Source organism: Hippocampus bargibanti, linkage group LG06, assembly GCF_051943395.1.
Source record: "Hippocampus bargibanti isolate YZ-2025 linkage group LG06, ASM5194339v1, whole genome shotgun sequence".
Lineage (NCBI taxonomy): Eukaryota > Metazoa > Chordata > Actinopteri > Syngnathiformes > Syngnathidae > Hippocampus > Hippocampus bargibanti.
In genome coordinates, this window is record NC_142739.1 from 6,711,873 (window position 1) to 6,725,492 (window position 13,620).

A 13,620-nucleotide genomic window follows, 5' to 3' on the forward strand; every position below is an offset into this window, starting at 1 on the left:
CTGGTGACTGGGCTGGCCAATCCTGGAGCACCTTGACCTTCTTTGCTTTCAGGAACTTTGATGTGGAGGCTGAAGTATGAGAAGGCGCACCATCCTGCTGCAGAATTTGCCCTCTCTTGTGGTTTTGGATGTAATGGGGAGCAAGAATTTCTTGATACTTCACGCACACCACCATACTGGATGTAACCCCAAACCATGATTTTTCCTCCACCAAAATATATTGTTTTCTGGGTGAATCTTGGGTCCATGCGGGTTGGAATAGGTCTTCTGCAGTTTGGTAGAGATCAACTACAAGTCAAGTTATTGGATTGGATATGCCGACCGAGCGTTGAGGGGGGTGTTTCGTCGCGGCTTGAATTCCGACCTAAAGGATGAGTTGGCTACCCGCGACGCCGGCACCACCTTCGACGACCTCGTCGGGATTGTCATCGGCTTGGATCAGCGTCTTCGAGAGCGGCGAAAGGAGCTGAGCGACCGACGGCCCGAGGTACCCCGAAGCCGACCCCGGTCGACCACACCCGGCAGCGACCGCGCGCAGCCCCAGGAGGGACTCTGTGAACCGATGGTGATAGGGGGGGGAGACGACCGCTCCAACCCGAGGGCTCGTCGCACCCGAGGCCCCCAGCCTAGGACCCACGGCCAATGTAAGTCCCCGCCGAAACGGAATCCGTTGGGGGCTAAGTCCACGACACGAGTCACACGGTTGGAGCTGGAGAGTGAACTATTTGGCCCCTCCAGCTCCCAAAGAGTGCGGGCACTAGTGGACTCGGGGGCCGACGGGTGCATTATCGACCCCCACCTGGCCGACCTGCTGGGCTGCCGACTTTTAGATCTCCTTCCCCCTAAGGAGATCGTCGACCTGGATGGCCGATTATTAGCCCGGGTCACCCACCTCACAGCCCCACTTAAGCTCCGAGTGGCAGGCAACCATGTGGAGCACCGCCAATTTCTTGTTATGCCCTCCCGGAACGCGCCATTGGTCTTGGGTCTCCCCTGGCTCAAGGCCCATGACCCATCCATTTCTTGGGAGGGCCCCACCATTCAGGGCTGGAGCCCCTACTGCTACGCTAACTGCCTGCGGTCGGCTACGGCAGGGCGTAACCCCTCCCGCGGTGGCCCGCCCGAGGCCATCTGCCTCAAAGGCGTGCCACATTGCTACCACGACCTGCGGGAGGTGTTCAGCAAAGACAACGCCCAATCCCTGCCGCCCCACCGACCGTATGACTGTGCTATAGACTTGCAGCCAGGGGCTCCATTACCGGACTCCAGACTTTACCATATTTCTCAACCGGAACGGGAAGCCCTGAGCACTTACATAGTTTATTAGTCTCACAGTGGAGAAATTTACATTATTATTTGTTGTTCCTACAACTTTGATAAGGAACAAGACTTCGGTCAGGGACTGTATATTGTTTGGAGTATCAGAATCAGAATCAGAATCATCTTTATTGCCAAGTATGTAGAACACACAAGGAATTTGTTTCCGGTAGAACACGCTGCACTAGTATCGTCGTCAAAAAACTGCTAAGTGGCACTATACAGTTCCATTTTGGCTACTGTTGAAGAGTAGTAATATTGTTGTAATATTGTTGTAATATTGTTCATTTCATCAGCTTTCTATGAAATAATTCCCACGTTTTTTTGGATGGCGGTCTATCTCACAGCAAAGATCCATCTCCACATTCAACCCCCCCCCAAAAAAAAACAACAACACTGTAATAACAGTGACCATATTTCAATTACTTGAGGCTCATTCGTGTGATGTTTGGATACCATTGTGTTAAACAAATATGCAGTATTAAATTACATTCATGAGATTGTCAATGCATTTTCAAAGGCAGCAAATGCATGGTATTCCTTGCATTTGATCAAATTAGACAGTGCAAGTGCACCTAATTTGATAGTCAGCCACTGTACTTGTCTTCATGTGTTTACCTGCCATCAGAATGATGAGTGTTGCGACCTGGCAGCCATCTCCCACATGACGTCGGCGTCAGGTGTCAGGTTGTCGGGTAAATCTATCAACGGCCGCAGTACACGTGGAAAAGTGGAGCACGGCATGAATAATAATAATAATAATAATAATAATAATAATAATAATAATAATAATAATAATAATAATAATACATTTAATTTCAAGCGCCTTTCAAAACACCCAAGGACACTTTACAATAAAAACAAAGCACAAAACAATAAAACCAGAAGTAAAATGATAATAATAAAATAGCTGATTGAACTAGACTATGAATGCAGTTTTAAACAGATGGGTTTTGAGGTGGGATTTGAAAGTAGGGAGGCAGTCAATATTACGGATGTTGGGTGGAAGTGAATTCCAGAATTTGGGAGCAGAGCGGGTGAATGCTCTGCATCCAATCGTGGTGAGACGGGCAGAGCGGACAGGGAAGGGAGGATGATGATCTGAGGCACCGAGAGGGAACGGAGATTTGAGGCAGGTCAGACAAATAGGGAGGGGCAAGGCTATGGATGGCTTTGAATGTAAACAGAACTATCTTGAACTTGATCTGATGTTTAACAGGGAGCCAGTGGAGCTCCTGGAGGACAGGGGTGATGTGGTGAAAGGAGGGGGTTTTAGTGATGATCCGGGCTTAAGAATTTTGGACTAGTTGGAGTTTATGGAGAAATTTCTGACTGACACCGAAAAGAAGTGAGTTGCAATAATCGATGCGGGAAGTGACGAGACTGTGGATGGGGACAGAAGCGGAGTGAGTGGTGAAAGAGGGGTGGAGGCGATTGATATTACGGAGGTGGAAATATGCAGACCGAGTTATGTTATTTATATGGGAGTGAAAAGATAGTGAGCTATCGAGGATGACACCCAGGCTCTTGAACTGAAGGCAGGCGGACATGGTTGAACTGTCAATGGTGAGTGAGAAACTGTTTGGTTTGTGTAGGGTGGATTTGGTACAGACAATGAGAAATTCAGTTTTTTTTTTCACTGTTAAGCTTGAGAAAGTCATGGGAAAGCTAGGATTTAATTTCTCAGAGGCAAAGTGAAAGGAATGAAGGTGGAAGAGAGATGTCGGGTTTGCTGGAGAGGTAGAGTTGGGTGCCATCCGCAAAGCAGTGAAAGTGAATGCCAAAAATTGCGGAAAATATTGCCAGGAGATAGAAAGTAGGTAATAAAGAGAGAGCCGCTGTCAGGTCGAGAAGGATGAGGATGGAGAGTGAACCAGCATCGGCTGCCATGACAAGATCATTTGTGATTTTTATGAGAGCTGATTGAGTACTGTGGCGGGGGCGGAAACCAGACTCAAATTTTTCGTAAAGGTTATTGTGAGTGAGGTAATTCCACTTGCAAAAGTTTCTACAAATGTCTTGTGAGGAAACATACAGGTTCACTTGAATGCTTCTGAAGTTCGGTCCCGTTAATTTTTTATAAAGTTACTCAAAAAATTTCTGATTATGATTTTGCTTCCTTGACTGCTGACAAGTTCATTCATCATTTCCTCAACACAGGTTTGATGAGAGAATCAACAAAACGTCATCAGTCGTGGTAGATTTTATTCTTTATCACTTTCAAGGACAGCCTGGTTACTACATTGGACAATTTATCATGCTATCAGGTTACAAGGTGTGTGACAGGGTGAATGATTAGTCATGATGACAACTTTGCTGTACTTCACTCCTCTTTAAGTATCATGAAATAAACCTACCCTGTCCAACTGGCCCCCAAATGCACACCATGCAGACAGACACAGGATAAAATAGGTGCAACATCTTCATGTCATCATGTTCTACCGTTCTTCCCAGTGGTGACGCAGGCTGGTCCAAAGCACAGAGTGCTTAATATAACCTTGCTCTGGAAATGTCATCACTCTTACGTCCTCTAATCATACCTGCCAGCTGTTAGAAAAAATAAGGACAGTGAGAAGACAAATCACGATTTAAAAAAAATATACACACAATATGTAATAACATCAGCAGCAACAACATCAACAAGAACAATAGTAATAATATAATAATCTTTTTCTTTCAGCTTCTCCCTTCAGGGGTCACCACAGCAAATCAGTGTCCTCCATCTTCAGTGGTTTGAGTCGCATGTTTGTTTGGGCCAAGCTTTTAGGTCGGATACCCTTCCTGACACAACCCTCTGCACTTATCCGCTTGGGACTAGCACAATAAGACTCGGGCTTGTGTCCCTTTGTGGCGACAGAACAAGCAAGAAAGAAGAATATGCTCAGTAAAAGGCTGCCAAAAAATGGTCATCGGCAATGCATACACAATGTAATACAAGTGGTTGTTTATCATTATTCTAAATATGGCATGTATATGAAATGTGACATCAAACGAAATGTAATAAAAAAAAACCCACAGTAACATGCATTGTTTTTCCCTTTTGCATAGTTAAGGGCTTAAGTCTCAAACCTTTGTTTAGGCATATTGTATTTCCGGTGGAATCAAAGGTTCATAATAATACAGGAGAGGGTCTCCCAAGATAATAATAATATTAATAATATTAATAATAATGGGCAGCCCGGTAGTCGAGTAGTTAGCACACCGGCTTCACAGTGCAGAGGTCGCAGATTCACATCCCGGTCCGGCCTCCCTGTGTGGAGTATGCATGTTCTCCCCGGGCCCGCGTGGTTTTTCTCCGGGTCCTCCGGTTTCCTCCCACACTCCAAAAACATGCATGGCAGGCTGATTGACCACTCCAAATTGTCCCGAGGTGTGAGTGTGAGAGTGACTGTTGTACGTCTTTGTGTGCCCTGCGATTGGCTGGCAACCAATTCAGGGTGTCCCCCGCCTCGTGCCCGAAGACAGCTGAGATAGGCTCCAGCACCCCCCGCGACCCTAATGAGGAATAAGCGGTACGGAAAATGGATGGATGGATATTATTATTACTAATAATAATATCCCTCAATTTTCCACCAATTTTTTTGGACATCTAGAGGAGGGAGAGTGACTATATCGGGAGAAGGATGCTGAGCCTTGAACTGCCAAAGAGGAGGTTTATGGATGTTGTCATAGAGGACATGAAGGTAGTTGGTGTGAGAGAAGAGGATGCACAAAAGAGGGTTAGATGGAGGACACTGATTCGCTGTGGCGACCCCTAAAGGGAAAAGCCTAAAGGAAAGGAAGATCAATTTTCCAGACCGCTTTATCCTTATTAGTGTCTCTTTGTGTGCACTTGTGTGCTTCTATGTGGGTGTATGTATATGTATGTCTATGTGTGGTGGCTGTGCTTTGTGTGTGTGTTGGGCTGAATGACTGGAACCATGGGTAGCACCTGTACTCTCACACATCTGACAGTTCATGGAAACGGCCAGAGGGCTGGAGGGGAGGCCATTTTTTTAAAAGACAAAAGGCCAGCCTGAGGTGGTGAGCTCGGGTGGGTGGGGGAGATACTCGTGGGGAGACACAGTCATTGCAACTTGAGTCAGAAAATCAATTCAATTAGTGACATTGACAGCGTTGGTTCAAGATCCACAGGAGCAAATCAGGATCTTCTGTCCATTGTATCAATCTGATTATCTTCTGGGGATGCCTGTGAATGATCAATATGATGGAGTTGAAAAATTTTTTGGGGGACACCTGGAAAAAATGTTTTCAAGATTCACAGCGGCATTCTAGGATCGGCTAATTGATTAGTTCGCCGAATGGGTAAATGTTGTGCCCACTAAAGAAATAAATAAACGGAAAGAAAAGGAATAAGGCGGTTGCGTTAACATTCACAAACGTATTGTGCAAAAAAACATTGTTCCTGCCTGCATGTAATCTGCCGCGCTGTTCTCTTTTCCCCTTTCACAGGACGAGAGGATGTGCCCTGGGGAAAGAGCCATGTCATTGCAAGAGGACGCGTGGGGGCCGTCCAGATGATTATCCTGTCACATCGAAACACCTGCCCGACCAGGCCACATCCTGTGGCCAGGAGGCTTTCGTATCCGCTCGACATAACATTATTTTTCCCATAGCTCTTTGATGAATACCGTCCAGTTGAAACAAAAACTAAGTAAATTAAATAGGCAGGCAAATTAGACCGATTGATAAACATCCATATCAAACTGGAAAGGCGTGTAATACACAACTCGTAAAAGCATAGGTGTGAGAATGACAGAAGACAAAATCAAGACAAATCAACTGGTAAGCGATGACAAGGTGAGTAAAAAATATATGAATAAATAAATAAATAAATAGACAGATGACTGAATGAACAGATAAATAAGCCAACAAATAAATGAATAATCAGAGGCCGAAGTATTTTTGTTAGATTGGAAGTGTTATATATATATATATATATATTCATTCTTATTCTCTAAGCTGGCCAGCAAAATCAAATTATAACATTTTATTATATAGATCTCCTTAATTGTATAAATATATAAAAAAAATATATTATATATATATATATATATATATATATATATATATATATATATATAACGAGACTTTACTATATATATATATAGTAAAGTCTCGTTATATCAATATTCTCTGGAGTCCGAAAAATATCGACATAACCGGGACTATCGATATATCCGACCCTGCGCGCATGTAATTTTCTCCTTGTGTTCATAGAAATAGTATCGTAATAAGCGGTACTATCGATATAACCAATATCGATATAACGAGACTTTACTGTATATATATATATATATATATATATATATATATATATATATATATATATCATTTTTATTCTCTAAGCTGGCCAGAAAGATCAAATTATAACATTTTATCATATAGATCTCCTTAATAGTTTCCCGTAAGGTTACAATGGAATTATATGTAATTGTGATGATGATTGCTGAATTATTAGATAGAGATTTTTTTTGTGACATTAATGAGTGAGTGAGTTTTTTGAAGTACATGAATGCAGAAGGAGCTAATGGAGAGGAGTACGTGTTCGTCAGTGTCCTCTTCCGAGGGCCCCCTGCTGAGTGAGTGCCCGAAGACGGCTGGGATGGGCTCCAGCACCCTTCATGACTCTCGTGAGGACAGAGCAGCATGGAAGATGAATGAATGAAATAGAAATTGTCTCCGACGACAGAGTGAAAGAGTGAACTTAGAAAATTATAGAATTATTGACATTTAGATTGAGCTAAAATTCGTTTTGTATACGGCTTGATTAAGCCATTTGAAAGAAGCCAGTTATTTACGACTCCTCTTATCAGGGTTTTTATCAGCACAGAATTTCACAGAGGGGTTTAACACATCGAAGCAATTCTGCAGCCCCCACCACATTTCACTGTGTGTTGAACATGACCAATTTACTCAAGACAGGTCAATTGAAAAATATATAATAAAAAGTAAACAAAATAGGCATGAAAATTTGATTGAATGACACAAACATTGATCTCGAATTGGATGGAATTGGTAAATCAGAATCGGAAAGCCTTTAATAGTCCCATAATGCGGAAATTGGCAAGGTAAATGTTGCTAGATTCGCTGGTGATTAATTACTTAACCCTTTACGGACGATTGGGTCAAATTCGGTACACTAAAAATAAATGCTTATAGATCGAGAAATTTAATGGTAGCAGTTCAAGTGCCGGAACTGATGCGGCACAAGTTACATGTCTCTTTAAAACAGGTTATGTGAAGCTTTGCCTTTAATAGAGATTCACCAGTTGATATCGTGGTACTTTTCATAAAAGAAAAGTTTATAGATTTATTAAATTATTGGTCGTGAAATGATCATTACGCTTGTTTTGACCTGACAATTGTCATTCCCCTGAAGTCAAAGGACAGATGATTCATATATGCGTTATACATATTGAATTTGATGACAATGACAAATTTGATTTGATTGGATTCACCTTTATTAGTTTCCAAGCGAAGAAATTGATTTGAGGAGTTCAAGGTTGATTTGCAAAATATGATGACAAACTTTTTTTCATTATGCTTTTTATGCAGATGATGGGAGCCACAACAATTCACAAACAGAGCCGGATGGTGGTTGTGAAATTGTTCAATTTGCAGGACGACTTTAAACATTTAAGAAGACACGATAAGAACTATTTTTAATTGCATCACACATTGGGAAATTTGTAAAACATGTGAATGTCTCACATGGAAAATCTGGCCAAGAGCACCAAGGCAGGAATACTCTGAGGATGTTGATTGGGTAAGGTGGTCATGTACAGAGACGTCATTTGGTGCCTGGCTGGCTGTTCAATTTGTGGAGATCTGACACGAAAAACCGCAACAGCTGGTGAAATACACCTGCACATCTAGAGTTTGGCACACCTAATTGATGATTTGGGATCAATGACAAAGCCCCTATTGATAATAGTTTAGATTTCCAAAAGTATAGTTTTTGCCGTTTTCTCAAATGCACAACAATTTCTATTTTGCACATATTTGTTCCGCGGAATTTTTTAGACACATTTTGTAATGCTAGACATTCAGAATGCTGTAGGAATATTTCTCATCCAACCATCTTGGTGTTAAATTGTACTTGATTGCACCAAGTATTTGATTTTGTCATTTGGAATTTTTCAACAACACAGGAGCCAGCGACGAATTGCAATGCAATTAGGCTTGATCGAACAACAAATATTCAACGTTGGAGATGCAATGGCGGAAATCGAGTGTTTATTAGGACAGCCGCAAATGGTTCATTATGTTTTAGCTGCGTACGGTGATGACATTTGTCAGTTCAAAAGTAGTTTATAGTTACGACTAAAGTGGCAGGGTAACATGTTGAGATTGATTTGATTACAATTTATTATTATTAATTGAATGCAACATTAAAGTAATTGACTGCAGTGCACATTAGGGGAATTTCTCGCCGTTCAGGTCGGTAAGTGTGGAATTGACAGATCAATTGAGTGGGCACCGGTATCAGTCAGTGTTGGTGCATATGAATGTCCTATGCAGAAGCAAGACTGACGGTCAACGGTGCACTCCTAATCAATGACAAAACGCGAGTATGATCACCGTTTATACAGATTGCCATCATGTTTGCTGACCATGCCAACTCATGCTAAAGATTTGTCGGAGGCTGTCCTCCACCCAAAGAATGTGGCGACATGCAAATATGTACCCCACCAAAAAAATTGCAGAGCTGATTTGCTTGGCAGTAGCAGCAGGAGAAGCTGTGCTCAATGTATAACATTTTTGTGGTAAATGCCACATAAATTGGTGCCCATGCAGGTGTTGAGAGATATGCCAAAATTTGGCCTCCAACTTCAAGAGCAGTGATTGAGAAATGGTGCTTTGCAAATTGATACATCTGCATAATGGGTCGTGTTTTCCACGCAAACACGTTCCCAGTTGGCAAATTGAGACTTTTCATGTCTCAACAGGGGGGAGTCACGATAGATAGCTCAAATCCCCATTACCAAAATTTTCACTTTTGGTAATGAGTGATGTTGGCTGCAACGTCATTCCCCAACAAGGTTTGTACCTTCCAGAAATGCAGACTCACTAACCACTAACATGTACTAACCAACTAACATCTAACAATGATTTACTTCCATTTCTGTGAGAGAATGCATTGCAGAGCCTTAACGATGAGACAGACTTGGATAGGGAAATAAACACCCAGAAAATGTGTTGTGTAGAATGAAACCATCCTGTCGACATGTGATCTGGCACAAGTCTCTTTTTGTTCTCAGCAGGACGGAGCTGCGGTCTGAAGAGAAGGACGTGGGCCACACCAACATGGGATGGACCGGTTGCGGAGCTGCTAGCCGTCTTAGCAGCCATAAACTTCATCTGGATTCGCGAGGACATGGTTCGTCAAGGTTATTCTCAATGCACGTCACTGCAGCCAGGTCGACGTATCACACCCTTTTCCTAGTCACCAGCTCATCCGTATCACACCCTGGGGCCTGCTTGCGATAAATGCTACAAACAATTTTGTTCCCCCTCGTCGTCCTCGTGATCACCATCCAGGATGCCATGAAGATTTGACTGCTGTAGCGAATGACATGACTTTAGTTAGAGATTGTTTCCATTGTGATTGTTCTATTTTGTGATTTTCTTTTTTCTTTCTTCTTTCTATTCACCACCGATGTTAGATATGTTCGTCAGGGGGGATGTGTTGCGGTAATTCGTTATACGAACATGTTTAAACATCTTTTTGCATCGTTTGTTTTTATCTTGGACTTCCTGATACGTCATCCTGCCTGCCTTTACATGATGTCACATCCCATTACGTCACATCCTATTGCGTCACACCCTGTCCGTCTTATAAATGCTCTCACAGTTCGTCTTTCGCTCTCTTTTTTCTTTCTGCCCCTCCTCGGCCGACACCCCACGATGCCTCTGGCTGTCCACAAGATTAAACTAACTTATTCTTTTCAACAACTGGCTTCCTGCTGATTTAACCATCCTCTGCTATCAACACCCTGAGAAGTGATGAACCAGGAGCGAACAATCACTTTTAACCCATTAATCCTCTCTCTTGCATGGATGTAGCCCGAGATGGTGTCCGAAGTAGAAAAGTTCCAACTAGATATCGCCGAACTTGCCTCAACACACAGCCTGGATCCTGGTACCCGTTCTTTCGAGAGGCGTTGGACTCCCTACTACTCTGGAGTTGCCCATGGTGAGAAGTGTCAAGCAGGTGTGGGCATACTCATTGCCCTCTAGCTTCGTCCCTGTACATTGGGGTTCACACCGGTAGACGAGAGGTTTCCTCCCTCCGCCTTCAAGTTGGGGACTGGCAAGGAATACCTCTTCAACTATAAATGGAGCAGTTCGCAGCCGCATATAAAGCTGCTGGAATGAAAATCAGCACCTCCAAATCTGAAACAATGGTCCTTCGTCAGAAAAGGGAGAGAGTCCCCTCTCTGGGTCAGGTAGGACATCTTGTTCCAAGTGGAGGAGCTAATGCTTGTTCCCGAATGCGGGCAGGAGGGAGCGAGAGATCGATCAGCGGGTCGGTGCAGCGTGATGCAAAATCAATTTACCTGTCAATCTACGTCCCCACCCTAATCTATGGTCACGAGCTCTGGGTTGTGACCGAAAGAACGAGATCCTGGATATAAGGGGCCAAAATGAGTTTTCCTCGCAGGGTGTCCAGCTCTCCCTTAGAGATAAGGTGAGACGTTCGGTCATCCGGGAAGGGCTCATATTCGAGCCTTTTCTCCACATAGAGAGAAGCCAGATGATGTGGTTCGGGCATTTAATTAGGATGCCTCCTGGATTCCTCCCTGGTTAGGTGGTTTGGGCATGTCCCACTGGCGGGAGACCATGGGGACGACCCAGGACACGCTGGAGGGACAATGTCACCAAGTTGGCCTGAGAACACCTCGGGATCCGCCAAGAAGAGCTGGAAGAAGTGGCTGGGGAGAGGGAAGTCTGGGGTTCCCTACTAAACCTGCTGCCCCCGTGACTCCATCCCAGATATAAGCGGCTGAAAATGGATGAATAATACGGATGGAATAATAACCTGAAGTGGGAGGTCAACACCAACTCCATCCTGAGAAAGGCCCAACAGATGATGCATTTCCTGACGCTGTTAAAGAAGCATGGACTACCACAAGAGGAGCTGCGACATTTCTACACGGCTGTCATCGAATCCATCCTGTGTTCTTCCATCACCATTTGGTTCGGGGCCGCCACAAAAATCCGGCTTCTAAGTTGTACGAATGAGAGCTCACACAGACGTATTGCTGCCAACCTTCATAGGAGTAGTAGTAATAATAATAATAATAATAATAATAATAATAATAATAAACACGTTAAGGCAGAAATTAGTGCATCCAAAAGATAGGCTACCAAATAAAAAACAAAGTAATGTAGTTTATTCAATACATTGTAAGAATGAAAATTGTAAAGAGCAGTACATTGGGGAGACTCAACAAATTCTCAAAAAAAGACTTTATCAACATAGCAGGGATAATACTAGTGGGCCTCAATCGGCAGTACATTTGCACCTAAAAGCTAGCAACCACTCATTTGACGACAATGAGGTTAAAATCTCAGCGAAAGAACATAGATGGTTTGAAAGGGGGGTAAAAGAAGCGATTCTCATAAAACAACTAAATCCTTCATTAAACCGGTCTGGTAGGGTGAGGTTCAATTTGGATCGTTCATACAATAGCCTGCTTAAGAAAAACAGGTAAGGCAGCATTCGTAATTCTGATGAGGTGATACCGGTGGGAGTGGGGCAAAAAGGCCAGTCGTTAGTCAAGAATGTAGGAACAATCAGTGGGGCCACAGGGAGTGGTCCTCTGCTGACAGTAGGGGCCTATCATAGCTGTGTCCGGCCCCACATTAGGGATATATAAATAGGGCCGATACGACCAGTCAGACCTCTTGGATAGGAGGCGAACGTCCGACACCTTCAAAAAGTACAGATGACGGCTGAAGAAACCTTCTCATCGATGGACCACTCCTGTATGACTGAGAGCTTACACAGAAGCAATGTAGTAATGCAAAAACAAACAACAAGAAAGGGTTGAAGTGGTTGAATTGAGGTCTTGCAGAAAAAAATGAGAAAGAACAAAAATTAGAGTTCAGGATGATAGTACAGCGTGTAGCGTGTCCTCAGAGTTCGGTGAGTGTGGCAGTGGGAAGGAGCAGGGTGGGCAGGGCTGGGAGGGAGTTGAATCTCCGGACTGCCTGGTGGCAGAAACTGCTCTTAATTTATTAGATCTTACTTGTTCAACAGTAAAGTGTTTGAAGCATACATCTTCTTCTTTTCGTTTGTGCTTTTCCCCTCAAAGTGTCGCCACAGCAAATCAGTGTCTCCCTCTTTGGAGGTTATTTTTGAATGTTTGTTTTGGCCAAGCTTTTACGTCTGATGCCCTTCCTGACACAACCCTTTGTATTTATCCAAACTTGGGACCGGTACAAGCAGACACTGGCTTGTGTCTTTGTGGCTACAGAACCCGAAAAAAAAAAAAAAAAAAAAAAACGTAAGCAAATGGTTCCCTTGCATAAGATGATCTTTTAAGGACGGCACAAAACCGGTGACGAAAACACCTGGTTAAGTGCATGAACTTCTTTTGGGCATTTTTTACAAAACAAAAGCTCACATCAAATTGAATATTATCAAGATCTGGTGTTTTTTCCTTCAAGTCATTCCAAACACACAAAAAAATGACAAAGTTTGGTGTTCACATTGTGGTATAGAGTAGTACATGGCACATTGCAAATAAAACTAATTTGCATGTAATATCTAAATGTAAATGTTCAAATAGCGAACGTGTAACATCGACAATAAAAGGAAAACGGGGAGTTGTAAAAAAAAAAAAAAAAAAACAAGTATTGGAGAAAAAAAGTGTCCAGAGCTGTTGTAGACGACATATATCTAATTGTCCACCCACCCACCCAACCCTTGCAAAGTTAGTTTTTTTTTCCTTTTTATATTACACTTAATTACTTAAATTAAGTCGAGCCGTTGGGTAATGGTCGAGGTTCCCTGTGTGGAATGTGCATGTTCTTCTCTAGCCTGCGTACATTTTCTCCAGGTGTTCCGTTTTCTTCCCAAATTGCATAAAAATGCATAGCAGGCTGATTAAGCACTCTAAATTGTCCCTAGGTGTGAGTGTAGTTGTTCACTTCCCTGGATTTGAGTCTTTAGTGAACCCAACTTGCCGATAGGATTCGTAGAAAGGACCGATGGACCACTCTTTCTGGTGTGCCTCTGCAATGGTGCATTACACTTTCACCTTTAGAGCAATGGCACTTGAGGAAGTTTAC

At 43.1% G+C, this 13,620-nt stretch overlaps 1 long non-coding RNA gene across 2 annotated transcripts; it reads left to right on the forward strand.

Moving 5' to 3' along the window:
* Window positions 1–2,557: 2,557 nt before the first annotated feature.
* LOC148896267 (uncharacterized) lies at window positions 2,558–10,803 on the forward strand. Of its 2 annotated transcripts, none has more exons than XR_016115431.1 (3): window positions 2,558–2,665; window positions 5,770–6,117; window positions 9,585–10,803. It is a non-coding gene; the product is annotated as an uncharacterized LOC148896267 (long non-coding RNA). The 2 variants fall into 2 exon arrangements; XR_016115432.1 differs by lacking the exon at window positions 2,558–2,665 and adding an exon at window positions 2,806–2,883.
* The last annotated feature ends 2,817 nt before the right edge of the window (window positions 10,804–13,620 follow it).